The sequence below is a fragment of the Symphalangus syndactylus genome, chromosome 10, assembly GCF_028878055.3.
Source record: "Symphalangus syndactylus isolate Jambi chromosome 10, NHGRI_mSymSyn1-v2.1_pri, whole genome shotgun sequence".
Taxonomy (NCBI): Eukaryota; Metazoa; Chordata; class Mammalia; order Primates; family Hylobatidae; genus Symphalangus; species Symphalangus syndactylus.
Genome location: NC_072432.2, coordinates 74312905 through 74340562, shown reverse-complemented (window position 1 = coordinate 74340562; position 27658 = coordinate 74312905). Strand labels below are relative to the sequence as shown.

General features: G+C 37.1%; 1 protein-coding gene across 8 annotated transcripts in view; it reads right to left on the bottom strand.

Annotated features, from left to right (window-relative positions):
- Positions 1-27658, bottom strand: part of EPHA5 (EPH receptor A5) — a 364565-nt gene that overhangs the window by 148039 nt on the left and 188868 nt on the right. The window lies entirely within an intron of this gene.

Below are 27658 nucleotides of genomic sequence, written 5' to 3'. Positions count from 1 at the left end.
ATATCATCACCGATCCCACAGAAATACAATCTACCATCAGAGAATACTACAAACACCTCTATGCAAATAAACTAGAAAATCTAGAAGAAATAGATAAATTCCTCGACAAATACACCCTCCCAAGACTAAATCAGGAAGAAGTTGAATCTCTGAATAGACCAATAACGGGTTCTGAAATTGTCACAATAATCAATAGCTTACCAACCAAAAAGAGTCCAGGACCTGATGGATTCACATCTGAATTCTACCAGAGGTACAAGGAGTTACTGGTACCATTCCTTCTGAAACTATTCCAATCGATAGAAAAAGAGGGAATCCTCCCTAACACATTTTATGAAGCCAGCATCGTCCTGATACCAAAGCCTGGCAGAGACATACCAAAAAAGAGAATTTCAGACCAATATCCTTGATGAACATTGATGCAAAAATCCTCAATAAAATACTGGCAAACCGAATCCAGCAGCACATCAAAAAGCTTATCCACCATAATCAAGTGGGCTTCATCCCTGGGATGCAAGGCTAGTTCAATATATGCAAATCAATAAATGTAATCCAGCATATAAACAGAACCAAAGACAAAAATCACATGATTATCTCAATAGATGCAGAAAAGGCCTTTGACAAAATTCAACAACGCTTCATGCTAAAAACTCTCAATAAACTAGGTATTTATGGGACGTATCTCAAAATAATAAGAGCTATCTACGACAAACCCACAGCCAATATCATACTGAATGGGCAAAAACTGGAAGCATTCCCTCTGAAAACTGGCACAAGACAGGGATGCCCTCTCTCACCGCTCCTATTCAACATAGTGCTGGAAGTTCTGGCCAGAGCAATCAGGCAGGAGAAGGAAATAAAGGGTATTCAATTAGGAAAAGAGGAAGTCAAATTGTCCCTGTTTGCAGATGACATGATTGTATATCTAGAAAACCCCATTGTCTCAGCCCAAAATCTCCTTAAGCTGATTAGCAACTTCAGCAAAGTCTCAGGATACAAAATTAATGTACAAAAATCACAAGCATTCTTGTACACCAATAACAGACAAACAGAGAGCCAAATCATGAGTGAACTCCCATTCACAATTGCTTCAAAGAGAATAAAATACCTAGGAATACAACTTACAAGGGATGTGAAGGACCTCTTCAAGGAGAACTACAAACCACTGCTCAATGAAATAAAAGAGGATACAAACAAATGGAAGAACATTCCATGCTCATGGGTTGGAAGAATCAATATCGTGAAAATGGCCATACTGCCCAAGGTAATTTATAGATTCAACGCCATCCCCATCAAGCTACCAATGACTTTCTTCACAGAATTGGAAAAAACTACTTTAACGTTCATATGGAACCAAAAAAGAGCCCTCATTGCCAAGTCAATCCTAAGCCAAAAGAACAAAACTGGAGGCATCACACTACCTGACTTTAAACTATACTACAAGGCTACAGTAACCAAAACAGCATGGTACTGGTACCACAACAGAGACATAGATCAATGGAACAGAACAGAGCCCTCAGAAATGATGCCGCATAGCTACAACTATCTGATCTTTGACAAACCTGACAAAAACAAGAAATGGGGAAAGGATTCCCTATTTAATAAATGGTGCTGGGAAAACTGGCTAGCCATATGTAGAAAGCTGAAACTGGATCCCTTCCTTACACCTTATACAAAAATTAATTCAAGATGGATTAAAGACTTAAATGTTAGACCGAAAACCATTAAAATCCTATAAGAAAACCTAGGCAATACCATTCAGGACATAGGCGTGGGCAAGGACTTCATGTCTAAAACACCAAAAGCAATGGCAACAAAAGCCAAAATTGACAAATGGGATCTAATTAAACTAAAGAGCTTCTGCACAGCAAAAGAAACTACCATCAGAGTGAACAGGCAACCTACAGAATGGGAGAAAATTTTTGCAACCTACTCATCTGACAAAGGGCTAATATCCAGAATCTACAATGAACTCAAACAAATTTACAAGAAAAAAACAAACAACCCCATCAAAAAGTGGGCGCAGGACATGAACAGACACTTCTCAAAAGAAGAGATTTTTGCAGCCAAAAAACACATGAAGAAATGCTCATCATCACTGGCCATCAGAGAAATGCAAATCAAAACCACAGTGAGATACCATCTCACACCAGTTAGAATGGCCATCATTAAAAGATCAGGAAACAACAGGTGCTGGAGAGGATGTGGAGAAATAGGAACACTTTTACACTGTTGGTGGGACTGTAAACTAGTTCAACCATTGTGGAAGTCAGTGTGGCGATTCCTCAGGGATCTCGAACTAGAAATACCATTTGACCCAGCCATCCCATTACTGGGTATATACCCAAAGGACTATAAATCATGCTGCTATAAAGACACATGTACACGTATGTTTATTGTGGCACTATTCACAATAGCAAGGACTTGGAACCAACCCAAATGTCCAACAACAATAGACTGGATTAAGAAAATGTGGCACATATACACCATGGAATACTATGCAGCCATAAAAAATGATGAGTTCATGTTCTTTGTAGGGACATGGATGAAACTGGAAAACATCATTCTCAGTAAACTATCGCAAGGACAAAAAACCAAACACCGCATGTTCTCACTCATAGGTGGGAATTGAACAATGAGAACTCATGGACACAGGAAGGGGAACATCACACTCCGGGGACTGTTGTGGGGTGCGGGGAGGGGGGAGGGACAGCATTAGGAGATATACCTAATGCTAAATGACGAGTTAATGGGTGCAGGAAATCAACATGGCACATGGATACATATGTAACAAACCTGCACATTGTGCACATGTACCCTAAAACCTAAAGTATAATAAAAAAAAAAGAACAACAACAACAAAAAAAGAAATTTGCAAACATGTCAAAAAAAAAAAAAAATAACTAGGCTTCAAAACCCATCAAAGTTCCCGTATGTAGCTTGTTTTCTATAAATTCTTTTTTCTATTTGGAACCACTTTAAAATTACTGACATGCCTACAAAATTTAAATAAAACAACAAAAAGAAAAAGATATGTGATACTTGGCTCAGGAGATTGATAAGGCAACACAAAAGAGAAGCAGGCACTTTTATTTTAAGGCACTCAATTAACCTACTCTAATCTAAATAGATAATAATTTACACAATATTATAAAGAACCGAAAAATCAAACGCTGTGATAGTTTTGCCTAACAGTGATTTTGATGTAACAACTTGTAAAATAATTACTGGTAAGATTGAATAATGTACACTTGATAAAGCACATTTATTAAAATCATTTTAAAAATAAATTAAGCAAGACTATTTAAAACGTAGCCATGATGACCAAGGGGGAATGTTGACAAAATTTTAATAATTCCATCTGGAAAACAAAGTTGCTTTAGGGTGACTGAAATGTCAGAAATAATTAGTATTAGTACTTAGAATAAATCAGTTTCAATTAATAAAATTAAAAATATGAATTTGGCTATTAGATTAGATACTGAAGTTTTTTCTCATTTTAGAATTAATAACATTTAAAAGAATTACATTCATTTATTTATTCATTTAAAATATTTATAAATACCTATTAAATGTTAAAACAGTACTAATCACTAACAATTCAGTCATTAAAAAAATATGGATAATTTCTTTTCTCAAAGAGCTTACAGCATAGTCGAAGAGACAAATAAGAACATTACAACATAGTTATATAAGAGTGATGACATTTCCAGAAAATTGAAATGAGGCACCTATCTCAGATTTAATTATTCAAAGACAGCTTCCTGAAGGGAGTCATATTAGCTGGTAATAGAAACTGAGTAAGAGAGAGAAGCCAGGAGTGGTGGCTCACACCTGTAATCCTAGCACTTTGAGAGGCAGAAGCAGGCGAGTCACGGGGTCAGGAGTTCAAGACCAGCCCGGTCAAATAGTGAAACCCCGTCTCTACTAACGATACAAAAAATTAGCCGGGCATGGTGGTGGGCACCTGTAATCCCAGCTACTAGGCAGGAGAATCGCTTGAACCCAGGAGGCGGAAGTTGCAGTGAGCCAAGATCGTGCCATTGCACTCCAGCCTGGGAGACAGGGGGAGACTCCATCCCCCCACTCGTCAAAAGAAAGAAAGAAAGAAATTGAGTAAGAGCTCACCAAACAAAAAGTGGAAATAATAGGAATATGACAGATGTTGCTCATATGGGTTCCCACGCTGTTGGACTATGTAGTAGCAGTATCTTTCAATATGAGATCAGCAGATAATTTAAGAATGAGGAAAAGGTCCCCACTTTAGCTCCATAAAACAGCAAAATATAACTTGGAATTTTCTAAGAAAAATACCCATTTGTAAAATGATACAGAATCTATAATGTCATACATTCACTCGTTCACTCATTTTTTGAAAATATCAAGTATTTTCTGTGTGTACTCCCAATTCTTGGCATTTGAAGATACTTCAGTAAACAAATTACACTATCCTGCCCTAATAGAACTTACATTCTCACATTTTCAAGGACAAACAAAAAAAGACATACAAATTAAGTAAATCATATAGTGTTAGAGGGTAATATGTGCTGTGAAAGGAATATTGTTAAATGGGACAGGAAAGGTTAGGGTGAGAGAGGTTGTGTGTGTGCATGTGTGTGGGCATGTGTGCCCATGTGTGTACACATATGCACATAACTTTAAATAGGATGGTCTGAAAACACTTTTGAGAATGTTTGAATGAAAGGTAACAATAATGCCAAAGTTGGGAGAAATGTGGATATTTTAGAAAAGACGGTTCTCGGCAGACATAAAAACAAGCATAGAAGTCCTGAGACTGAAACAGGCCTAGAAAGTTCAATGATTGGCGAAAACGGCAAATGTACCTGGTAAAGTGAGTGAGTGAGAAAGTATTGGGAGATGAGGTCAGTCACATAAATGATAAAGTTCCAGATCCTGCAGGACTATATCTCTCATTCTGAGTAAGATGGTGAGTCATTAGAGGGTTTTGAGGAGGGAAGTATCATCATTTGACACATTTTAAAGAGATCCCTGTGGCTGCTGTATTAAAAATAAACTGTAGAGATCCAAGAGAGAAAATAAGGACATTCACCAGGAGACTGCTGCCATCTAGTTATGACATCATGGTGGTTTGGATCAAGGTGTTAGCAATGGAATGGATGATAAATTACTGAATTATAGCTATATTTAGGTGTAGAATATTTAGAATTCACTGGATGATTAGATGTGGGATGTGAGGAGAAAGTGCATCAAAAGTGTTCCCAAGATTACCGAAACTCTTAAACATTACCTGGGAATATCTGATTGTAAGCATAGACTCCTCATCCATGTGGCTGCTTTTCTTTTTTATAGGCCAAAAGTCCTGTTATTAAAGTCAGATACTTAGGATGGAGGCATCCCTTCTGTAGCATTTCCTTTTCATTCTACGCAAGCCACCCCAGTGCACTTGAGCATATAGTTGTCCCACATGAATTTCCCACATCTGGGAACAGAAAGCAAGAAATGAGACACCAAAAAAGTGATAGCCCCTTAATTACCATTGGGACAAAAGAAGTGGTTATTTAAAAATACACAAGAAAGATCGCAATAAAGCCGAATGAAACTTGACTCTCTTATTTGTTTTCCAATGGACCACCCCCATAACAAACCAAAGTACAAAGAGATTACTTTGTTTTCTACTCAGCAGAATGAGCAAGGAAAAAAGATACGGTGCCAGCCAGTCAGAATGACATATATAAAGACCAGAAAGCAAAAGAGAGTTTGTCTGCTCAGAGAATAAACCAGTCATTATGATGATTAAGGGTATTCCAACAGTGGTAGATTTATTGCAAAACTGGCCCCAGTTCTCCACCCCTGTCAATTTCTAGGCCATTTGTCATGTGATTTTGTAGCTTCTCCCATTAAGGGTGGAATACTTGGATTTCCCACCATTTGAATCTGAACTGATCTTTTTTCTAATTACAGCCAGTAGAAAGTAGTGCATGTAATGACATGCTATTTCTCTTAGTAACTTGACTTTACAAGAGACAAGCCTGAGCCAGCCTACTGCAGGTTGAAAGATCATAAGGAGAAAAACTCAGTTACCTCAACGAAAGCCATCCTAAATCAGTCAGTGTGCTGATCTTCAGATGCATAAGAGAGTCCAGATCGCTTCCACAGAGCCATTGTTGTAGGCATAATAAGGGCCCTCCAAAGACGTCTGTTTACTAATTCACAGAACATCTGGATATGTTACATGACATGACAAATGGGAATTAATGTTGCAGATAGAATAAAGTTTGCTAATTAGCAGACAGGAAAATTATCCTGAATTATCTGGGTGGGCCCAATGTAATAACAAGGGTAAAAAGAAGTGAAGAGGGGGGCTGAAGATGAGGTCAGGGCGAAGCAATGTAAAGATTTGAGCCATCACTGCTAGCTTTGAAGGTGGAAGAAGAGCACCAGCACCCAAATGCAGCTTTCCTCTAGAAGCTAGAAAGGCTGGGAAATGAATTACTCCCTAGAACCTCCCAAGGGAAACACAGTCCTGCTGACACCTCGATTTTAGCCAGAGAAGATATTACTGGACTTCTGACTTACAGAATTTATGATAATAAATCCATGTTGTTTAAGCCACAAAGTATGTGGTAATTTGTTACGGCAGCCATAGGGAATAAATGTAGTTACCTATCCAACCTGCATCTGACTGTATATACACATTTATCAAGTAAGCCAGCTGAGGAAAGATGGAACACCTAATAGATATATAGACACATGAGCAAAAATAAATGGTTATTGTTTTAGGTCACTGAGCTTTTGAGATGGTTTGTTACATATCACATAGCCAAGCATGCTTTTGGAATGAAATGTCATACTCTATATTTTTTCAAAGTGAGAAAGATTCTAGGCCAGAACTTTGAGTAATAGAAATCTATAAATTGATGAGAAATATAAAATAATTTATAAAATTAACTGAAAAAATAGCCAGGGGGGAGACATATATAGTATACTATATATACACATATAGTATATATACACACACACACACACACATATACAACATATACAGACACACACCTTTATATATATATATTATATATATATTATATATATAAATATATATAATATATATATATATATATAAAAACAAGGATTGGATGTTCCAGAAGCTAAGGTTATGATTCATGAAGACAGTTAAAGTACTAATAGGCAAGCTTTCACAAAACGCTTATGAATTAAAACAAAAAATACTGCATGTGGGCAAGAAAACATGCTAAGATTTAATCCCTAAATCCATTCCATTTACTCTCCATTTTGTCACAGTTACAAATGGGATTGACTCTACATCTGGGGCCCTGTGGAGTTCCATGGGGAAGTCTGTGGGGACGGAGCCAGCTTCATCACAGTGATAGGTTCAGTGGTAAGCACGATCTTAAACGGGCCCTTGAGTGTGAAGTCTAGGACTTTTAGCCGATGAATGGAGGAAGAGACGTTTCCTTTCCTTCTGGATGATGTGGTATGCATATGTGAAGTCTGTAATTGCTCCAGTCATTTTGCTATTATGTAGAACTTCAGCTTGAGGTAAAGTTGGTGAAGAAGAAGGTCAAGTTCTGCAAATTTCAGAAATGAAGCCAGACCCGTAATCAAAGTGTTCCTGGAACTGGTGATTTTCAATGATAAAATATATTCTCTGTCTTGTTTAAGTACATTCTAGCTAAATTTATGCTACTTGCAGCTTCTAGACTGCTGTAGGGTCAGAACACTATGAATTTAATTCTCTGGCCTATTAACTAGGGTGCGAAATAAGGATTCAACTTATATATTTCAAATAATTAGTATGAGGAGTAAAATGATGATGAGTAATGCTCTTTATTGTTTGTATTTTAGAAAGTATTAGTAAAAGGTGATTTATATAGGGCAATTAAAAACAGAAACAATGTTCAAAGTAGAAGAAAGCTGAGACACCTTCAGCATCTCAGAGGAAGCGGCCAGAGTTGGACGCCAGTGAGGAGTATAAGGGCCACTTAATAGCTCCTTGGAAAGAGGATCAGATTTAGGAGAAAAACACAGATTTTGTCTCTGTTTCTAATTTAACACAAAAATTAGATATTTCTGTAAGAAATGTACTTAACATATCCATATAAAATTTAGGACAATTTGGCGTGTTGTAATACATTTTTTGCTATAATCATCATCATTATCAGCATAAAACAAATTTAAAGAATACGTAAGAATTTTAAGATGAATCTGGATTAAATATTTTAAAAATCTGTTCACTTAGTAAGAAAAAAACATGTATACACCTACTGTGTGTGCATAAAAATTGTTAGAAGATAAATAAAATAAAAGTTCATAGCCACTGCCCCCAGAAAAATCCAAAATAGCCATTAGGCTTTAAAAAAGAAAAGAAAATCAAAGGAGAGTAGATTGCTATTAAACCAGTGTCTAGTTGAACCCTTAATGTGATACCCTAACAAAATAAAGGAGAGTTATTTTTCATGACATTCATGGTTAGTCTTTATAATGAAGTTAATACAATGTTGAGCCCAAGAACTTCATCTCATGTGGCAGTAACTGAAGAAGTCTGTGAAGAGTTTTCTTTTTCTTTCTTTTTTTTTTTTTTTCTTCAGACAGAGTCTCACTCTGTCACCCAGGCTGGAGTGCAGTGGCATGATCTCGGCTCACTGCAACCTCCACCTCCCGGTTCAAGTGATCATCCTGCCTCAGCCTCCCGAGTTGCTGGGATTGCAGGTGTGTGCCACCATGCCTGGCTAATTTCTATATTTTTACTAGAGACAGGATTTTATCATGCTGTCCAGGCTAGTCTCGAACTCCCGGCCTCAAGTGATCCATCTGCCTCAGCCACTCAAAGTACTGGCATTACAGGTATGAGCCACCACACCTGGTGAAGAGTTTCCTAAATATACAATAGTAGAACATGTATTTTCTCTGCTGTCTTGTAATAACCATGTACATGAATACGATCTCTCTATTAAAGATAGCACAGTGACATATAGAGTTGGGTATTTTTCTTTAAAGGCGATAAAGTAATGGTAAGGCTAGAAATAATGATGAAGCAAGATAAGATAATGAAAAATTCTTTAGGAAGCAAAGAATACAGTAAGTCTACATGAAATTTTAAGGTCACTATCAATTATGTTACATATGCGACTTCACAGTTTTGAAGAACAAGCCACTAATATTTTCAGTCCTGTTAAAGCAAACTAAATATGTCCTGAGAAGGACTGTGTAATTCTATATTTGAGTCCTTATGGATGAACTGTAACCTAACTTAATGGGTAGACAATATTGAAACCCTAAATTAGGAGTATGTGCCTATAACAATATCTGAATTTTGTCAAGTCCCAGCAGCCATACACTGCTGTATTCAAACTGTGTTCAAATAAGACAAACACTGAGCTGAACCAATCCAGCTGTTTCTGTACCTCATGTCCAATATCTATACATCACTTCCTTTCTTCGTCTATAAATTTGTTTTGAACGTCAGGCATCCTTGGAGTCCCTCTGAATCTTCTGTGATTCTGAGGGCTGCCCAATTTGCAAATTGTTCATTGCTCAATTAAACTCCTTTAAATTAATTTGGATGAAGTTTTGATTTTAACAGTCCTAATTCCTAGAAAAACAGACATAAATCTCACAAACAAAGTCATATCTCCCTTCTTTCTGATGGGTACCAATGCCAACATCATATTGGGAAATGTTTAAAATTATTCAGTCTTTGAAGCCATTTATTCTCATAAAATTTAATTGTCTAAAACGGATGAAAACAAAAATAAATCACTGTTACCACCCATATCACTAACAACTTGAAAATCTTAATAATTATTTTTATTTCAACTTTTATTTAGGTTCATGTGGTATATGTTCAGGTTTGTTGCATGGGTATTGTATTAGTCCGTTTTTACACTTCTATGAAGATAATACCTGAGACTGGGTAATTTATAAACAAAAGAGGCTTAATTGACTCACAGTTCCACATGGCTGGGGAGGTCTCAGTAAACTTACAATCACAGTGGAAACGGAAGCAGGTTTGTCTTGCATGGTGGCAGGTGACACAGAGAGACAGCAAGAGCAGGGAAAACTGCTTATAAAACCAACAGATCTCATGATAGATTTTTTATCGCTCACCATCACAAGAAACCATGGGAGAAACTGCCTCCGTAATCCAATCCCCTCCCACCTGCTCCCTCCTTTGACCTGTGGGGATTATGGCGATTATAATTGAAGATGAGATTTGGGTGGGAACACAGAGCCAAACCATATCATTCCTCCCCTGGCCCCTCCCAAATCTAATGTCCTCACTTTTCAAAACACAATCATGCCTTCTCAACAGTCCCCCCAAATCTTAACTAATTACACCAAATTACCCAGCAATAACCCCAAAGTGCATAGTCCAAAGTCTCCTCTGAGACAAGACAAGTCCCTTCCACCTAGGAGGTTGTAAAATCAAAAGTTAGTTAGTTCCTCCCAAGATACAATGGGGGTACAGGCATTGGATACATGCTCTCATTCCAAATGGGAGAAATTGACCAAACAAAGGGGCCACAGGCCCCAGGCATGTCTGAAATCCAGCAGGGCAGTCATTAAATCTTAAAGCTACAGAATAATCTCCTTTGAGTCCCTGTCTCACATCTAGGGCACACTGATGCCAAAGGTGGGCTCTCACAGCTGTGGGAAGCTCCTTCATGGGTTGGCATTGAGTGCCTTTGGCTTTTCCAGGTACAGGGTGCAAACTGTTGGTGGATCTACCATTCCGGGGTCTGAAGTGACCCTCTTCTCACAGCTCCATTAGCCAGTCCCCAGTGGGGACACTGTGTGGGTGCTCTGACTCCACATTTCCCTTCTGAGGTTTTCCATGAGGGTTCTGCCCTTACAGCAGACTTCTGCCTGGATATGTAGAAGTTTCCATACATCCTCTGAAATCTAGGGGGAGGTTCCCAAACCTCAATTCTTGACTTCTGTGCACCTGCATGCCCACCAGCACGTGCAAGCCGCTAAGGCTTGGGGCTTGCACCCTCTGAAGCAATGGTGCAAGCTGTACCTTGGCACCTTTCAGCCAAAGCTGGAGCTGGAGCAGTTGGGACATAGGACACCAAGTGCCACAGTTGCACAGAGCAGGGGCCCCTGGGCCTGGCCCCAAAACCATGTTTCTCTCCTAAGTCTCCTGGCTTGTGAAGAGAGGGGCTGCCACCAAATTCTCTGACAGGTCCTGGACACATTTTCGCCACTGTCTTTGCAAATAACATCCAGTTCCTCATTACTATGCAAATTTATGCAGCCGGCTTGACTTTCTCCCCAGAAAATGAGTTTTTCTTTTCTATCACATCATCAGGCTGCAAATTTTCCAAACTTTTATGCTCTGCTTCCCTTTTCAACATAAGTTCCAGTTTCAGATCATCTCTCTCAAGTTCAAAGTTCCACAGATACCTAGGGCAGAAGCAAAATGCCACCAATCTCTTTGCTAAAGCATAGCAAGAATGACCTTTGCTCCAGTTCCCAACAAGGTCCTCATCTCCATCTGTGACCACCTCATACTGGACTTCATTGTCCATATCACTATCAGCATTTTGGTCAAAAACCATTCAAGTCTCTAGGAAGTTCTAAGCTTCCCTATATCTTACCTTCGTCTTCTGAGCCCTTCAAACGATTCCAACCTCTGCCTGTTACCCAGTTCCAAAGTTACTTTCACATTTTCAGGTATCCTTATAGAGGTACCCTGCTCTCTGCAGTACCAATTTCCTTTATTAAACCATTCTCACACTTCTATAAAGATACTACCCAAGAGTGGGTAATGTATAAACAAAGGAGGTTTAATTGACTCACAGTTCTTCATAGCTGGGAGGCCTCAGCAAAGTCACAATTTTGGCAGAAGAAGAAACAGGCACATCATAAATGGTGACAGGCAAAACAGAGAGAGAGAAAGAGCAGGAAAAGCTGCCTGATAAAACCACTGGATCTCATGAGAACTCACTCAATATCATAAGAACAACATGGGGGAAACTGGCCCCATGATACAATCACCTCCCACCTGGTCTCTCCCTTGACACGTGGGGATTACAATTGAAGATGAGATTTAGGTGGGGACACAGAGCCAAACCATATCACTTATATTATGTAATGCTGAGGTTTAGGGTACAAATGATCCCATAGTGGACAAACATCACCCAAGTAGTGATCATAGTACCCGACAGGTAGTTTTTGAAACCCCTTTCTCCCTTCCCCCATTAGTAGTCCTCATTACTCTTTCAATGTTTTGTAAGGGCTTTCTTTTTGTCCGAAATAGATATATTTCCTTTAATATCTATAGCATATTGAGGAATAAGTACATGTATAAGAAATGAATTCTTTTTACACTTAGACACAGGAAGGGGGACATCACACACCAGGGCCTGTTGTGGGGTGGGGGGAGAGGGGAGGGATAGCATTAGGAGATATACCTCATGTAAATGACCAGTTAATGGGTGCAGCACACCAACATGGCACATATATACATATGTAACAAACTTGCACTTTGTGCACATGTACCCTAGAACTTAAAGTATAATAGTAATAAAAAAGAAATGAATTCTTTTTAATATGAATATACTGTAGATGACAGAAAAAATAACTGAAGATTAATAATTCATTAGATAATGAGAGTTTTCATCTTCAAACGTCATTTACTATTTTATTAGTGAAAAAATAAAGAGTATTTAAAAAATAAACACAAGCTCTATAAATCATATACTTTAAAACGGCAGATACAACCAAAGCAAATAAAATTCACTGTTAGAATAATGTTATATTTATATTTTGTTCATACCACAAGTCTAGAGGAAACTATTCATTGAGTTACAATGTAAGCATCAGTTTGCAGTACAGGTCATATCCTCAGGCCTTCTAGGCTTGAAGAGTCAATAAACTATCCTCTATTTTCTTACTAATGGAGGAAAATTTGAAAAAGTCGGATCAAAAAGCCACCATTCAAAGTATATTTTGTCTAATGAAAAACATTTCACATCTTCAAAAAACCTCCTAAAGCTAGATGCTTGTTCTGATAAAGAAGATACTGGTGTTTTGCAGCCAAACTACAAAATAGCTAAGTTGCTTTGACTATTTCAGTAATGTATCCAATGAACTGTCAATTATTAATAAAATCAAATGGAATAAATAAAAATGCTCCCAAAAGTCAATCTTAAAATATTTCTTTACTCATTTCATTTTATGTTAATATATCATTTAACAATAGGTCTTCATCAATAAAGATCGATTATGCTGGCACCGAGACTCCCCAAACAACTCACAACCTTTTAAATAGACCTAAGAGCTGTTGCAAAATGGTTTGTCATCTATTTTTAATAATTGCATTTCCATACCATGACTAAGTGGATTTGAGTAAATGCTTTCACAGATGTGTACACTTGATAAAGGAGCAAAATAGAGACTAAAAAAGATAGCATAAACAAGTCAATCTATATTGTCACTCAAAGGTAATGGATTTGATGCTATTACTATTGAGTTCAATGCCCAATTGCCATTCATTCATTTCTGTTTTATTTTATTAGCTTTTATTATTCAATTTTTTTAATCCTTCAGAGGGGGAATAGAATCCTCTAAAGACAAAGCATGCTTTTGACTAGCTTAGGATCTTTCAAAATGTTCAATTGAGTATAACGAATGCAGAAGGTGCTGAATAAATACTTCACGTGTGAATGCACGGCAATCAATTTCATGAAATCACATGAACAAGTTATTTCAACATGCTGCATAAAAAATGCTTCTTTCCTCTAAGTGAACTTTGTTTAGAATCTAATAAAGGACTCATGCATATGCTTGGTTTAAACATGATTTTGCATCTCTGGGTTCAGTGTTATACTATGTCTACACAGCACACTAAGATATATATGATTTCAACCACTGGGAAGGCTTTCAGAAGTGTGTTCCCTAGGAATAGTAATAAAGGGGAGTGAAACCTCAATGTGAGGTTTTAAGAAAATGATAATCTATGCATATCAATTTACAATATGCATTTTTAAGAAATAAATTCATAGCATGTATGCCAATGAGAAGAATAATTGAACAGTTCAATAACTGAGCTGCTCTGATTATGAGCTAAGCCCAAGAATGTTTGATGATTTTCTCAGGTAATAGATTGTTGATCATGTTTACATTGAATAGCAAATCTGTTTGCAACCAGATTTGACACAAAATAATAGAGTTTAAACCTAGTTTCCAGGTGAGCAGTGGGCAGAATAGAGTTCACAGGTGAGACAAAAAGAAGATAGCATTAACAAAATCATTGCTGGTGCAAAAATAGACTATCAGCGGGTATTTTGTACAGAGCATTTGGGCAAACTGACATCAAACAACCCTGATTAAGGATGTCACCATTTCCCTAGAGAAAAGAGAGAGAAAATAAATATCAGAACCTCCTACAAATGTAATTTTTTTTTAGAATGTGAGACAAACACTCCCTGCATCAAAATCACTGACTGTGTGTGTGTGTCTGTGTGTGTGTGTGTGCACGTGTGTGTTAAAATATGCAGATTATTGGCCCCTACGTTGTATATACTAAATCATAAATTCAGGGCATGGAGTCCATGAAAATGCATTGTAACAAACATAAACAGGTAATTCTTAAACCCACTAAAGATTGAAAATACTGTGAATTGCCATTAAATAACACAATACACAAAATTTATCTCTAGAATGGGTTCAGTCACTTTCAGTGGATCCTTTGTCATGATTTTAGTGTCTTCCACGGAACACTACACAGCCACAAAAAAACAAAATCATGTCTTTTGCAGCAATATGAATGTAGCTGGAGGCCATTTTCCTAAGCAAATTAATGCGGAACAGAAAATCGAATACCCATGTTCTCACTTATAAGTGGAAGCCAAACATTGGGAACTCATTGACATAAAGGTGGCAACAATAGACACTGGAGTCTAACAGAGCACGGAGTGAGAGGAGGGATAAAGGGGTGAAAACATAACTTTTAGGTACTATGCTCACTATCTCAATGACAGGATCATTCGTATCCCAGACCTCAGCCTCATGCAATCTGCCCATGGAGCAAAAATTAATTAATTAATTAATTAATTTGAACATATAGTGTCTAAAGCAGAAAGATTAACTAAGTAGGCTAAGACCAGCTAAGCAGGTAACCTTAAGCTATAATGCCTTATTTCAGGCTTCTGGAAAAAATCTGAACCTATCTATTAATTACAATTCGTGTACTGTGTCTGGATCCTTCATAATAAAAAAGAAAACATCAAGCATAAACAACAAAAAATTGACGTAAAATTATTTGAAAAATTTTCAAAAGTTTAAAACATATTATATACCACCACTACCAGACATTGAAATTATAACACTGATTTGAAGAACAGAAAAACCATTGAACCCATCCATTTATGAACTATTTTAACAATCACGAGTGGTAAGAACTGTTGTGCCCCTAAGAAAAGATTCCAGAAAAATAGAGAACAGAACAAATTGTTATAGCACCTGTGCTTAGAGTTACCTTAGAAAGGCATGTTCAAACTGGAGAGCAGAGAAAGCTTTCTCAAGAAAGCAGCAATTTAAGTGAATTTGAAAACTGAGCTATCTAGGACAATGATATAAGAAAATAGATTTCAGGTAGAGAAAATAGCATGTGCAATTTTTTGTCATGATTCAGAGCATTCTGGCTCTAGTGTATGAATTGGTTCAGATTTCTATTCCCTCACTTACTGGATCTGTGATCTTGGGGGAATCACTTCATGTTTTTTGCTTGTTTGTTTTTTGAGATGGAGTCTCACTCTGTCGCCCAGGCTAGAGTGCAGTGACAAGACCTCGGCTCGCGGAAACCTCTGCCTCCCGGGTTTAAGTGATTCCCCTGCCTCAGGCCCCCAAGTAGCTGGGACTACAGGTGTGCACCACCACGCTCAGCTAATTTTTGTATTTTTAATAGAGTCGGGAGTTTCACCATCTTGGCCAGGATGGTCTCAATCTCTTGACCTCGTGCTCACCTCCACCTTGGCCTCCCAAAGTGCTGGGATTACAGGAGTGAGCCACTGTGCCCGGCCCACTTCATGTTTTTAAACTTCAGTTCCTTCGTCAGAAAAATGGGAATAATATTTTGTCAAGAGGATATTGCTAGTATCAAATAAGGAAATACAAATAAATTTCTTTGCATAGGAATGTGCACACAATTAGTGCTGAAACATTCTAGCCATCATGTCTCTGACATCTTTATAGATAGAAGGGAGAAAGAGAAGGAACAGAAGGCCCTGACGTGCTTTTTTGGAAATGAGGTGAGTCTCTGGCAAGCCTCTAAAGTCATTGAACAAAACATGAATTTTGATGACTTCTAAAAATATTCTATCCCAACCATAATTGTTATCGAATAAATCAGAGATGAATTATAGACATCTTCATTGGATTAGAATCCCATCTTTGAACTGTTTTCCAAACAGCAAATGCACAAGGTAACAAGCACAGAACTTTAGTGTTGCTGACGACAAATTTCAATATTTCAATACAGACGGGCAGCTTTAATTGGCAAAATGAAAAGATTTTCATTGGCGGCCATAATCAGAACACTAATCTAGTCACAGAAGCATCAGTGTGAGGCCAATATAGATATATTTATGACATGCAATTAAACAAAACATTCATCTCATATTTGTTTTTAGAAACTTCAATGATTTATCAAATTAATATCCATCCACACATGAAAATGATGAGTTAACAAAATTTGTACCTTTTCAAAATATATTTTGATGAAAATCAAATTACAAATCTATTTTCTATATACAATATATTTCCCTCCATTTGCTCTTAGTTTGATACTGTTATACTCTTTTTTTTTTTCTAAGACAGAGTCTTCCTCTGTTGCACAGGCTAGAATGCAATGGCACAACCTTGGCTCACTGCAACTTCCCCCTCCTGAGTTCCAGTGATTCTCATGCCTCAGCCTCCCGAAAGCAGGAATTACAGGTGTGCACCACCAAGTCCAGCTAATTTTTGCATTTTTAGTAGATATGGGGTTTCGCCATGCTGGCCAGGCTGGTCTCAAACTCCTAGCCTCAAGTGTCCCGCCCACCTCGGCCTCCCAAAGTACTGGGATTGTAGGCGTGAGCCAAGGGACCTGGCTTTGACCCTGTTAATACTATTGTTTCTTTATGTTATTGTTCTGGATATTTTATCAAAATTAGAAGAACTTCAAGATTAATATAAGCTCAATATTTTAATAAATCATTAAAAATATAGTTTCCATTAGAAAAGGAATTTTATTGGTTTACTCCTGCAAGCTTGAAGCAGTTGTCTTTTGTTATCTGTAGAATCATGGTCCTACATATTATTTTTTGCTTTTAAATATTTATCCTCTTTCCATTTTACTTTACCAATGAGTCTGTCTATATAATACTCATGAAGTCTAAAACCTATTTTTTCCATAATTTATTCCACGGATTCATGCTACTTAGTAGATTATTGAAGAGTTTCTTAAATAATACTATAGTAACATTTATTTACACCTTACTATATGCCAAGCACTACACTAATTGTTTTGTATATGTAGCTCATTTGATTGTTGTAATCATTGTATGTCACAGATACCATTTATTTCCACTTTACACCTGAAAAACCTGAGGCCCTGTGATATTTAAGTAATTTACTCAAATAAAAAAGCTAGTTAGTCGAAACCAGAAAGTCTAGCTCCTCAGTCCAGACCTTTAACTAATATACTAATCTGCTGTTCTATGCACTAGATGCAAGCAAACAGAATTTCTTCTGTGTACATTTCTTTGTGAAGAAAATAGAACTCTATTAGGCACCATGTGTAGGGAAATGGGGAAAGGACTAAAAATGTAATGAAACTAGTATGATTGTTTTTGTTTCCCTTCTCATATATTTTAGAAATGAAACATTGTGTATACTCAATTAAAATGACTGTATCAGGGCTTTACACTGAATACAGAATGTCCACAAATTAGGCAGTAAGAGAACCTGGGTCTCTGTTACTGGGTGAGTTGATATGAAAAGTGCAGTGGACATGGATATGTGATGCACATAAATGGCCATAAGCAACATGTACGGATTTATAAAATATTATAATTAGGTTGAAAAAATTATGTGCAATAAGCTATACAACCATTAAATAAAAAACATATGCATATGATTTTAAATAAATATATTCATAATAATACTTTATGAAAAACAAACAACATATTAAAATGGTTGCTCTTTAGTGTAGATAAATGGCAAGTAGATTTGTGATAAAAATGAAAGCAGGTACATAAGAAAATATATAACCCAAGAGAGGGTCCTGTTTGGTTCAAGATGGAAATGCGCCGTGAAGTGAGCCACATTATTAACTCAGCCCTCAACACATGAGATACAAAGAAACAAACAAAAAACACAAGAATACAGGAAAAATAACAATAAAGAAAGGAGACAAGGAACGAAGGAAAGGAAGAGAGAAAGGATGAGAGAGGGAGGATGAACAAACCTCCACTAATTGTAAAACCAGATTTTCTCTAAATATTTCAGATGACTCATTTAATAAATTATAAGTAGAAATTTTCATTCAAATTTGAATAAATATGCAGTGAAATGTGTCAACTTCATTGGAATGCATTATTTTTTGAATGGCAATTTATATATTTAAAACCTCTGGTAGGGAAGCCTGTCTTTCCAACAAAAATATCAGAATTCAAAAAACTCATTTTCCGTTTCTCCTCGGATAAAGGTATATGGCTTCAGATACATCAAACCAACTGGTCCAGGCAAGATCTTGATTCAAATAGGAAAATTAAGAAACCATGTTCTTCATGAAGTTCTCGTTTTTGGCTTTCTGCTGATGAAAGTGAAAGAAAAAACATGAAGATGTTGCTGGTAGAAATACTGACGATTTCTCTTTAGTTTTGAAGTTTGAGATCCAGAAGCAGCAATGCTACTTGTGGCAATAGCAATTGCAATACAATCAAGACCTTGTCATTCATTGCTCGACAGCTGCCGTGGCAATGTTCAGCTTCATCAGGCCAGATCTGTGGTAGAGTTTTGGGCACTGTTCCTCTAAATTTATATTCTAATGTTTGAATCTATTCTCAATGAGTCTATGAGCCACTTCATATCCTTTATTAATGTTCTTTTCTGTTTCAACTAGCCAGGGTATATTTTGTTTGCAACTAAGAATACAAACATTAATAATAATAATAATAATAATAATAATAATAATAATAATTCCCAGGAGAGGAGTGTTGTAGGCAAGTCTATTAAGGAAATGGGAATATAGTACCAGTGATCAGACTGTTGTGTTTCAGTGTAACAAGGATCCATTTGGTGTTAAAGAATGGCAATCTGACAACTTCTGGCATATAGAGGCATGCAGCTCATTGCTTGTGCTCACCTCAAATAATATTGAAGATTATATTTTTGGTGATTCAAATTCCACCATAAACTCATGAGAAATTTAAGAAATTCAACAAAGACTGTCTGTGTCTAAATGCACTTCATAGTTTAAAGAAATAAAATAACCATCTCCAAGATTAAGTTCTTAGTTTAAATCACATTGAAATGATCAGGGCATCTCTTGTCTCTTATAGTGGAAAGGATGAAATAGCTATACATGAAAACTCAAGTCTTTTTCCATGAATTCCTGAATTACAAAGATGATTTAATTTATTATCTTGCCTTTCGAGAAAATGAGACCATTGACTGAGGAAAAAAGTTAAATCATGGGCATTGGAATATTTAGATAAATAGGAGGATTCAGGTGACTGAAAATATTCTCATCTGCTAAAACTTATTGAGTCCTTCTTGCTAGCAGATTCAGCTGTCTAACCCATGACTGAGGAAGCTGCTCCTTCATTTCTTCAATATCAAGTCCATACTTTATTTAAGGTGGTTAACTGATGGAAGAAAGCAATATTCTTTCTGACCGAATCTATTATTCCATTTGAACTCAAAATCCCAACATCCTCTTGGGAGCTAATTATCTAGTTAATAGTGAGGAATAGAAGTTTCTTGAATATGAGACTTGCAAGATTTTATAGCTAAATGTGTAAATGCATGGGGGAATATGTGTGAAAATGGATTTTACGTGTTCCTGATATAGAACCAAGAAAGAATTTTAATTCAAGCTGGTATAAATATCTGATTAGAAATTCTAGATTCAATGTGCTACTTCTGGTAGCTGGTTTAGTTGCTAAATGCTTCTTCAATTAGTTGATCAAAATCTGGACTGAAAAACAGGCTAAGTTAAATAAAGTTCAGACACTTGGAGTTCCTCCTTTTAATATACAAGGAATTCAATGACCTACTGAAATATGAAAGTTAAGGTGGATTTATTGTTCAAAGCCTGTCAAATGGGCTGGATACAGTGGCTCATATCTGTAATCCCAGTACTTTGGGAGGACGAGACAGGTGGATCACCTGAGGTCAGGAGTTCGAGACCAGCCTGGCCAACATGGGGAAATCCTGTCTCTATTAAAAATACAAATATTAGCTGGGCCTGGTGGTAAGCGCTTGTAATTGCACCTACTCAGGAGGCTGAGGCAGGAGAAGTGCTTGAACCCATGAGGCGGAGGTTGGAGTGAGCCAAAACCATGCCATTGCACTCCAGCCTGGGCAACAAGAACAAGATAAAAACAACAACAACAAAAAAAAAAACCTGTGAAATTATCCACTGATTAAATTTTCAGAAAGAGCTCAGAAGATACTTTCTTCACCATAACAATAAAAAAGAATGATGAGCACAACAATGCTATCTTTAAAAAAACTCTATATATTTTCTATACTGGGGAACACAGACATTGAAGCTACACTCAAGTGATTTCATTTCTTTAGGGTTTAGGAGTACTTTATCACTGGAATGAGGCTGGACACGGATCTCATAATAGGTAGCAGGATATGAATGGTAAAAAATACAGTACTCTAGCATGCAGAGACCAAAATAATGAGTCATCTGATCCTTGGCAATGACATCAAGGTCTGGGCAGAAAAAATCTAAATTTACTGACCTACTTAGTCATGACCTGTCAATAGTGTTCACACTTGAATTAGTTTACTTACCCCATGGCCACTTAAATGAAGAGAAACGTGATTACTCTTGAAGAAGGACTCTGCAATAGCATCAGATGTTAGTATTGCACATCTTCCTTCTAGCTTTTCTGAAAGACATCGCCTACCATTTCTCTTCCTTTTTCTTTTTTTTTTGGAGGATCATTTTTTTTTTTATTTTTATTTTCATACTCTAAGTTTTAGGGTACATGTGCACAACGTGCAGGTTTGTTACATATGTATACGTGTGCCATGTTGGTGTGCTGCACCCATTAACTTGTCATTTATATTAGGTATGTCTCCTAACGCTATCCCTCCCCACTCCCTCCACCCCACAACAGGCCCCAGTGTGTGATGTTCCCCATCATGTGTCCAAGTGTTCTCATTGTTCAATTCCCACCTATGAGTGAGAACATGCGGTGTTTGGTTTTCTGTCCTTGCAATAGTTTGCTCGGAATGATGGTTTCTAGCTTCATCCATGTCCCTACAAAGGACATGAACTCATCCCTTTTTATGGCTGCATAGTATTCCATGGTGTATATGTGCCACATTTTCTTAATCCAGTCTATTGTTGTTGGACATTTGGGTTGGTTCCAAGTCTTTGGTATTGTGAATAGTGCCGCAATAAACATACGTGTGCATGTGTCTTTACAGCAGCATGATTTACAGTCCTTTGGGTATATATCCAGTAATGAGATAGCTGGGTCAAATGGTATTTCTAGTTCTAGATCCTTGAGGAATCACCACACTTGTCTTCCACAATGGTTGAATTAGTTCACAGTCCCACCAACAGTGTAAAAGTGTTCCTATTTCTCCACACCCTCTCCAGCACCTGTTGTTGGATACATTAGGGAGGGAAGGAGATGGGTGTAAATGCCCAGACCCTTCACAGATTATTGAATGCTGCCTTCAAGCTAACATTGATATTGTTGGATTCTGACTATCACTAAAAAACATGTGCATAATTAGAGGTTATTAAGGTCATGTGATGAATGAGATTTTGTCTTGGGTTCATATTGCAGTTGATACAGTAATACTTCCATTTCAGCTTTTGATTATTTTACCAGATCTTTGATGTATATTTGGAAGATTTACACTGTAACTGTATCTCAGTGGCCCCTGAAGTCAAAGCTGTCAAACTCAAGTAATGGCCAAACTAAAGATCTCTGAGCATCTCTCTCCTACAAAAACAGTAAACATGAATCCCTGGGAGAATGTTTCAACTAGAGCCATCATAAAGAACATGGAAGAAAAAAGGCTGGTGCTTATGAAACCATGAGCAGATTTAACTTACCTATTCAGTCTACATGGAAGGCAAATTAATCTTGTAAAACAAAAATACCTTTAATCAGGTGGTGGTTCAAGTACAGGCAATGTGGTTTCTCCACTAAAGAGAATCAACAAAGACCCTAGCACTCACTATTATAATAGTCTAACAGGTGACCTGTTTTTTTCTTTTTAGAAGTTCACATCTCAGTAAACAGAGATCACCAACAAGTATTTGCTGCCTTTTTGCTGAAACAACAGTGTGCTTTCACCATATTGTTCTAATATTCCCTGAAATTTCCAGTTTTACAGCCAGATTTAGTCTGTGGGAACACTGATCATTTCAACATTTTATGAGACACCATGCTTGTCAACTACAAGGATGGCATCTAATTGAAAAGACACAGTGAACTGGGATTATAATGTCCTCCAGACATTTGGGCAAGAACTAAGAAATAAAACCCATGAAAGTATAGGTAACACCTACCTTGGTGTTATTTCTGACAGTTTGGGACAGCTTGGAACATGCCCTCCAAGGTAAGGTGCAAGTTTGCTGTATTTTGCTACCCATAGCATGTCAACATAGCCCTCTGGAGAAAGGTTCCAAGAGTCTGAGCCTACATTCAAAACAATTAAAATTTGTCTGTTTCGGCCCAGAATTAGAATTCTGTACCTTGGCATGTTAATTATTTGTAATTTTGGTTTTCTGGTAGAATGAGCTTATTTTCTGTTGGGACAACATATACATGTATATATACTAAAAGAGCTTTAAGCTTAAGCTTAGAAATGCCTAGTGTAAAATTATTTTAAAATAAAAACAAGCATACATTTATAGAAAAACATAAATACACATTATTTTGTAAAAATATAAAGAAACTTTCAAAGTAACTGCTTTTAACAGAATTTTAAAATTTTACACACTACGTGTTGATATGTCTCTATGGCATATCATAGCTTATTAATGAACACTATGCATATCCACTACTTTATCCTCTAATTTTTTATCCACTATTATTTATATTTTATTCCCTTTGTAATTGGCTAAAGAATTTGTTATATAACTAACATATTCACATTTTATTTTCTTATCATTTTTCCCTTCATCCTAGCCACTATTTCTTTACATTATGTAACACCTACTTTTCTCTTGCTTTTCTCCCCCTTTACATTTGCTTATTTTTCTTGTCCTAGAAAATTCTCACAATTTTATAATTCTTTCTGTTCAATAACATTATTATAACCACATTTTACAAGAACTGTAAATTTGAACCAATTCTAGTATTTGGCTGTTCCTTAAAATTTTGTAGCTTGATTATCACATGCAAAAAAAGTATTGTTTTAATCCAGATAGCTTCCCCTAAAAGCAAGTTCCTAGACTCCATAATGATATAATTGTTTGGAAAATGTCTAAATACTATGTATACATTTATAAATCATTTAATCACTTTTATAGACTATCAGCCTAATGCAAAATTTTCAACTTGAACACACACTATCTTTCCTTCTTATACTTTTTGAATCCAATTTTGAATCTGGACATTCATTGCTATCACATGCACAGAAATATATTGTTGGAGTGCAGAGAGAAATACCACAAAGAATGGTGCTTTGGCATGATGAGCACTTTGAATTAAAAGAAATCAGAAGGCCTTAGATGTTCCCTCAGAACCAAAAACTTTCTAAGCTTCTCTTGTTTCTTCCCTGTCCCCTACATCTCACAATTGCAGAGAGGGACTCTCATTGAAATTTCCTTATTTGACTAAGAGAAACTCCTTTTCAAAAGAAATGTGATTGTCTTAAAGCATCCTTCCTGGAAATCTCACCAAATAATCAGGAAACATTAACCACCAGGAAAGAAAAGAGAAGAGACTAAAAGTCGTCACCATGTCGACAGATTTTTGGTTTATTATTCTAAGGACACCTCCCAGAGATTACCTGGGAGACTTTATTTGCATAATAAGAAAACCTTTGTTCACAGTGAAGTTCGAAGTTCCTCCCCTCATCTTCTCACTACTGGTTCCCCCAGAGGTCAGAGAAAATTTATCCCAGGTCATTGTTCTTTAAGATCATTCATTTCCCCATTTACACCTCCCCCCACCCCCATTTCCCTCTCTATATGAAGAAGGTATTTAAGCCTCAGCCATCTGGCCCTTCTTTGAGTCTTATATATGTGGGATACCACATCCAAGTGCATGTTATTGAATTTATTATGGATGTTTTTCCCTATTACGCTGTCTATTTTCAGTCCCTTCAGCAAACTTACAGAGAGGGCAAAAGGGATGCATTTCCTGTGCCCCTACAAAATCAGTCAGAAAATATCAACACAACTGTTGAGGCTAATTATAAATTTGAAATAAATTATTTAAGAAAGAAACATATTTCCTGAAAACAATCTTTAGAGGATCTCAAAACTAAATTTAAAATCTGCTGAAAGAAGTTTTATATAACAACCACATATGGTGAAGATAACTTTCTTCAATTTAATTCTTAAAAGATATTTAGGCATTAAAAACTACTACAAAACACTTTCTGCAATTTGGGTACTTAAAAAGTGTTTTGCCGTGCTGGCATTAAACTTAAGACATTTTAGGAGTTATTCTGAAACCACCTTTGCAGAGATTATAACAGTGATATGGCTTGGGCCTGTGTCCCTTCCCAAATCTTATGTTTAATTGTAATTCCCAATGTTGGAGGTGGGGCTTCCTGGGAGGTGACTGGATCATGGGGGCAGTTTCTTGTGAATGGTTTAGCACCATATCCTTGATGCTGTTCTCATGATAGAGAGTAAGTTCTGAAGAGGGCTGGTTGTTTAAAGTGTGCAGCACCTTCCCTCTCTCTTGTATTCCTGCTCTAGCCATGTGAGATGCCTCACTCCTTCTTTGCCTTCTGCCGTAATTGGAAGACTCCTGGGGCCTCACAAGAAGCAGAAGCTGCTATGCTTCTTGTACCGCCTGCAGAACCATAAGCCAATTAAACCTCTTTTCTTCATAAATTACCCAGTCTCATGTATTTATAGCAGTGGAAAAAGACTAATACAAACAATGAGAAAATTATGACAGTTAAAGAGATCTTACTTAATTGACTCCATCTTTCCTTTAACCTCCAAGCTGCCCTTGTTCATTCCTCAGGATAGACTGAACTAACTTTGGGGGGAATTTAGTTTATGGTTTAGCTTTCAAAGAAACATGATAATAACTCCTCTCTGAAACAAATCCCCTCCTTGCTTAGGGACCAGATAACCTTTGTAAAACTAACAAATTAGCCACAAGATTAAAAATTATGGCTCAGGGGTCATGCAGCCAGAATCTACAGGATTCCTAACTTGACCAATGGCTCCCATGGCTAGCATTATTATTTTAAGACCTTTGATTGGTGTTCAAGATATTTTTCAGACCCTGCAGCATTCTGATGGATCAGCTGGCATCATACGGAACACTTAAACTGGCTCATTTGGTCTTGTAGCCCTCACCCAGGAACTGACTCTGCAGGAGGACAGATTCAACTTCTTATGATTTCATCCCTGACCCAACCAATCAGCATTCCCCATTCCCTAGACTCCAGCCCACCAAACTATCTTTAAAAAAGTCTAGCCTCTGACTTTTGGCAGAGCTGATTTGAGTAGTAATAAAACTCTGGTCTCCTGCTTAGCTGGCTCTACGTGTATTAAACTCTTTTTCTGTTGCAATTTCCCTGTCTTGATCAATTGACTCTCTCTGAGGAGGGGGCAAGAAGAACCCATTGGGTGCTTACAATTAGAAGTTTCCATAATTTTTGTGTAAAGTGAGACTTAGTGATTCTAGAATGCTGATACTGAGAAGAATCTTATTTTGATGTTTTGGGTAGGTTTGCAAAATGTTACAGTGTATAGTGTGAGAACTTGAACGAATAGCAACCAAAAGTCAACAAAATTGTCTGCTGTGAATATAAAAATTTGTTTTACAAGACACCTATGTCTTGACCACCTGGGTGAAAATTGATCTTTTTTAGTATTTAAGGTATTCAAGTTTCAAATAATATACTTTAGAGGCTGAAGAGGCCAGCAAGTTAAAGACAACTATACCAAATATTTGTTGAATACATCATTAAAAAATAAACAGTTATTTCCTCTATCTAGTTTATCAAAGGAATACCTTTCAAAGAAGTTAAGGTTATGCAAGCTGGAGAATGTTCTTCTAAAGGAACACAACTCAGTGATTGTTCGATATGCTTACAGTATGTTGGTAGAAGATTCATACATAGAATCAAGTTGAAAGATGTTGCATAAGGCTGAAGTCAAAGGTTTCAAGCTAATATTTTTCTAATATGGGAAGAGAGTTCACATTTACTGAACACTCCTGATGTCTAGATATGGTGATGAAAAATCAACACATGCTAGCATTGCCTGTAGCTGAGCCTATGCTGAGGGAAAAATTGATTTTCACTATTCCTGTCCAGCTCTTTAACACTTCTATTAGTTTCACCTTAGGTTAGTAGTAAATGGTAAAAAATATAAACGATTCACTGGAGAAAGTGGCTTATATGTGTGCATTATATTTTCTAATGGGAAAAAAAATGCCGTAGACAAGTATTGAATGTGACTAAGAACATGTAGAGTACAGAATAATTCCTATTGCATTAATCACATGCTTCACACAATCTGGGCTAATTTTGAATGTTTCCCTCAGCTTTATCAATCAGTAGCAACTATGAACTCTGAACTCAGCTGCATAGCTGCATGCATTTTTTTGTTTGTTTGTTTGAGATGGAGTCTCACTCTGTCGCCCAGGCTGGAGTGCAGTGGTGTGATCTCAGCTCACTACAAACTTTGCCTCCTGGGTTCACGCCATTCTCCTGCCTCAGCCTCCCGAGTAGGTAGGACTACAGGCACCCGCCAGCACGCCCGGCTAATTTTTTTGTATTTTTAGTAGAGATGGGGTTTCACCGTGTTAGCCAGGATGGTTTCGATCTCCTGACCTCGTGATCCGCCCGCCTTGTCCTCCTAAAGTGCTGGGATAACAGGCCTGAGTCACTGTGCCCGGCCAGCTGCATGCATTTTCTTATTCTTAGAATATAACTGCTTGATTTACCTGAGGTGTCCAACAATTCAAATTATTTTTGCTGAGACTTTGTAACCAACAGCATTCCCACATCAAGGCTAGCATTCCACAACCTACAAACATATACTAACATTAAATAAACTAAGCCTGATTTCGTTCAGTCAAACATGTCCTATTTATTTGTGAGTACTGGTGGCAAGGATGTGCTCACTGACCAAAGCCCACCTGAAGTACTAAGGAGATGACAAAGTTACTACACTTTGGACTGAAGAGTTGTAGCCAGTTGATAGAGGAAAGTTATAACTTTTTGGCTTTTAATGCATTTTTCTTCCCCTCCCCGATACCTGTTG